Source organism: Pecten maximus, unplaced genomic scaffold (assembly GCF_902652985.1).
Source record: "Pecten maximus unplaced genomic scaffold, xPecMax1.1, whole genome shotgun sequence".
Taxonomy (NCBI): domain Eukaryota; kingdom Metazoa; phylum Mollusca; class Bivalvia; order Pectinida; family Pectinidae; genus Pecten; species Pecten maximus.
In genome coordinates, this window is record NW_022982135.1 from 209,530 (window position 1) to 214,340 (window position 4,811).

A 4,811-nucleotide genomic window follows, 5' to 3' on the forward strand; every position below is an offset into this window, starting at 1 on the left:
ACAAACAATACAGTTGTGCAACATGAAGAACATTTAGGTCCATTCTCTGAAAATGATGCCAATTTTAGGCCCAGTTTCTTCCGTTTCAGTTAACACACAAGTCCGTTTCGCCACCTAATACAAGGGGCGCAAGTCCTGCACCCTCCAAGTCCATTAACCTTCTCCAGGTTGATACCGCTACCCTAGCTATCAATCAAATTAAGTAACTCTGATAGATCCATAATGTGTACCAGACAGAATGGAACAACATACACCCGTACTTTGCTTGTCATTAAGATTATTGGAAATGATGAATATTTACAAATTATTCTTCAATTGTTTGATAAATATTAAGTAAACTTTATACTCATCACAAAAAGAAATTGTAGCTGAAAGGTTCTTGCTTTTTCTAACTGATTCAAAATATAACAAACAATGGGCCATAACTCGTAAAATATATTCAAATGAAATAAACGCAACTTCATGACATGGCATACCCAGTTTGAAAAAAAGATGGTTATTGATGGTGGGAAGAGACCTCCGAACAAAACACATAATGCCTGAATTAAATAAGTTCCTCAAAGGGCTTATCCTAGCTCTGTCCATATCTCTAGTTATGTTGTCAAATCAAACTGCAGTTCAGGAAAACACAATTTTATGTCATGGTTATGAAACATACCAAGTTTGAAAACTTTGAAGAGATTACCAAACAAACCACATTGATACATGATGCCCAGGCCAATTTAACGAAGTTCTAGAGTGGGCCTAGTAAACAACTTATGCCATGGTATCTGTATACTAAGTTTGAAAGAAATGGATTATTTAGTGTAGGAGGAGGTCTCCACACAAACCCAATGTATTTGCTACACAATGACCATATTTGGCAAAAATGCAATACTGTTACTCAAAAAATGTGAATGACAACAACAAAGCCCATTTTATTTGGCTTTGGGGACTCGAAGGGATAATGTAACTCCAAAACGTTATATATGCAGAATATCTGTAAAGTAATGTTTTGACACCTTTTAACTCTTAGACGTGCACCAAAAAAATATTGTTTTCACATAATCGATAAAGTTTAAAGCATGTCAAAAAGCAGCTTTTTGTCACAAAATCTATTAATTTGACATGTGACATCCATTGATAAACAGTGCTAGTCATATGACATTGACGTTTATTGATCAACTGTACTAGTCATGTGCCATTCACATGTATTGATAAACAGCTAACACCAAAACTACTAACATTTGAAAACCAACGTAACCGAAACTTGGGTGACAACATTAGCTTTCCATCTTCTTTGAAGAAATTAACTAATGAAATTAAAAAATGATTCCAGCTCTACATCTTCTTTGAAAAAAACGAGCTAATAAAATTCAAAAAATTATTCAAAGCAGTGACTTATATTATACTGTCATGCATTTTAAACACATCTTTCAAATTTTCAATGACATGTTCCAGATCACAAAATATTACATAGTCAGTATACATATCCACTCACAGTAAAATCCATACTTAGAATTATCCAATATCAATAATACTAATAGCGAATCTAAATATAATATCAAAGCATTGTAGTCAAATGATCTCCATAGAATAGAAACCAGATAAGAGATGGCCTGACTGGACTGGTTTGTGTTTCTTGCGCATGCACCAATTATTATAACAGTGCTTAACAGGATCTTTCATTTGACCAATAAAGATCATTTAATGGTGTGTGCAAAGATCTTGCACTCGGATATTTTACTTATTATGTCAAGAAGCCACTGAAGCAAAAAGTATTAAACATAAACACTGCAATTTTGTTACTGAGTAGTTTTATTTTTAGCTCACCTGGCTGAAGGGCAAGTGAGCTTATGTCGTGGTGTGGCGTCCGTCCGTCCGGCGTCAATTTTTCATTTAAACAACTTCTGCTAATAACCAAGAGGCCCAGGGACTTGATATTACACGTGTAGCAAAGAAATGACCTTGACTTTCATTCAAGGTCACATGGGTCAAAAAGGCTATAATCTTCCAACAACTTCTTCTCAATAGGCAAGAGGCCCAGGGACCTGATATTGGACCTGTAGCATGCCGGGTGAAGGGCTACCAAGATTGTTCAAATAAATGACCTTCACCTTCATTCAAGGTCACACAGGTGAAATAGGCTATAATCTTCCAACGACTTCATTTCAATAACCAAGATGCCCAGGGACTTGATATTGGGCCGGTAGCATACTGGGGTGAAGGGCTACCACGTTTGTTCAAATAAATGTCTTTGACCGTAATTCAAGGTCACAGAGGTGAAATAGGCTATAATCTTCCAACTTCTTCTTCGCAATAAGCATGGGGCCCAGGGACTTAATATTGGGCCTGTACCATGCTGGGGTGAAGGGCTACCATGCATATGTTTGTTCCAATAAATGACCTTGAACTTCATTCAAGGTCACATGGGAACTTCATTCAAGGTCACATGGGTCAAATAGGCTATAATCTTCAAACAGCTTCTCAATAAAAAAGAGCCCAGGGACGTGATATTGGGCCTGTAGCATGCTGGGTCGTAGGGCTGCCAAATTTGTTAAAATAAATGACCTTGACCTTCATTCATAGTCACAGGGGTGAAATTAGCTTAAATCTGTACACAATAATTTTGCGATAGCCAAAAGTCTCTGAAGCCTGACATCAGGCAAATATTATGCTGGAATGAAGGACTAGAAAATTCTTTGATATGAAAAAAGAGGTAATCAGCATAGTATGTGAAGAAATTACCTCAATCAACGTCAAAGTTGGTGTAGAGCCAGGTGAGCGGTACAGGCCCATTGGGCCTCTTGTTTGAGAGGTACAGTTTGTATGATGTGGACAAAATTGAGATATCTTCTTATTCTCTCATGCATGTAAAGACACATATATAAAGAAAGGATTTATTTTTTGGAAATTAGAAATATGTCTGCAAGACATGGAAGTCCTCCCTCCTCCTGAGGATTTCAGTTTGTCGAATTTGATTTTGTGATGGGACATTTAATCTCTATGTGTCCCTGCATTCTGTTGTGCTATTTTCGGCGAAGTCCTAATGCCTATATGACTGATCTGTTACCTTGCCTGTGAGTTAAAAATGTTCTTGGCATTTATAGCAATTACTTGTTGCAAACAGAAATTAAAAACAAATCACCCGTTTCCGGCAGATATGTGTAGAATGTTGGAATTTGTAGCATAAACCATCTACTACTTGCACTATCAATATATTATTTTGGTATTAGTGTACCAAGGTATTGCCTAACAACAAATTCAGTAGGTTAATTCACCAGTACACTGTGTGGATACATATATTACATAATCATTATATTTATTATATATATATAATAGCAAAGATGTAATCAACACAACAAGTATTGTTTGCTTATGAGTGTATATATTGAAACAAATTTGTGCAAACCTTACAATCCATTTAGTATGGAGTTACTTCCCCTTTAAATATGCTAGAGGTGTAAATGCCATTTCTAGTTTTTAGCCCACCATCATCAGATGGTGGGCTATTTAAATCGCCCTGCGTCCATGGTCCGTGGTCCGTGGTCCGTCCGTCCGTCCCTCCGTCCGTAAACAATTCTTGTTATCGCTATTTCTGAGAAAGTGCTGATGGGATCTTTCTCAAATTTCATATGTAGGTTCCCCTTGGTGCCTAGTTGTGCATATTGCATTTTGGGACCGCTCGGAAAACAACATGGCCGACAGGCAGCCATCTTGGATTTTGACAATTGAAGTTTGTTATCTCTATTTCTGAGAAAGTATTGAAGGGATCTTTCTCAAATTTCATATGTAGGTTCCTATTGGTGCCTAGATATGCATATTGCATTTTGAGACCAATCAGAAAACAACATGGCCAACAGGCAGCCATCTTGGATTTTGACAATTGAAGTTTGTTATCGCTATTTCTCAGAAAGTAATGAAGGGATCTTTCTCAAATTTCATATGCATGTTCCCGTCGGTGCCTAGTTATGCATATTGCATTTTGAGACTAATCAGAAAACAACATAGCCGACAGGCAGCCATTTCGGATTTTGACAATTGAAGTTTGTTATCGCTATTTCTGTGAAAGTACTGAAGGGATCTTTTTCAAATTTCATATGTAGGTTCCCCTCAGTGCCTAGTTTTGCATATTGGGACCAATACGAAAACAACATGGCCGACAGACAGCCATTATAGCTAAATCTTAAATTCTGTATATAGGTTCCCCTTGTTTGAAAAGTACTAGAGGGCTGTTTCTGAATTTTCACAGATAAGTAAGACTTAGAGGAAGGGAAAAGTAGGCAAAAGATCAATCTGACATGGAACCTATAAAGATCATTCAATGGTGGGCGCCAAGATCCCTCTGGGATCTCTTGTCAATATAAGCCAGTTACCATTTTATCATATAAAAAAAAACATTTTGAATCCATGAAATAATGCAATTATTTTCATTATCATAGTCACGAAAATAGTATTTGGGTGAAGTAGAGTACTCGACTTTTCAAATTACATTACTACATCTTACAACACCCAGAATAAGCTCCGTCTACCTCTCTCATGACTGCAAAAAAAAAAAAACATGTGCACCCCTGACTCCTGTGTCTTCAGTACTTACAGTACTTTGATTAGGTCATGTGAGCGAAGCTCAGTGACCTTTTCCAATCCGCCTTCGTCCATCGTCGTGCATCGTCCATCGAGTTAACATTTCACATTTTTGACTTCTTCTCAAAAACTATCTTTGATGAAATTTTGCAGGTATCTTCCTTCGCTACAGGTCTACCAACATTGTAATTATATGGTCCTTGGGAGGGGGTAAATTTGACTATAGGTTATACAGGAAACTCACTCTT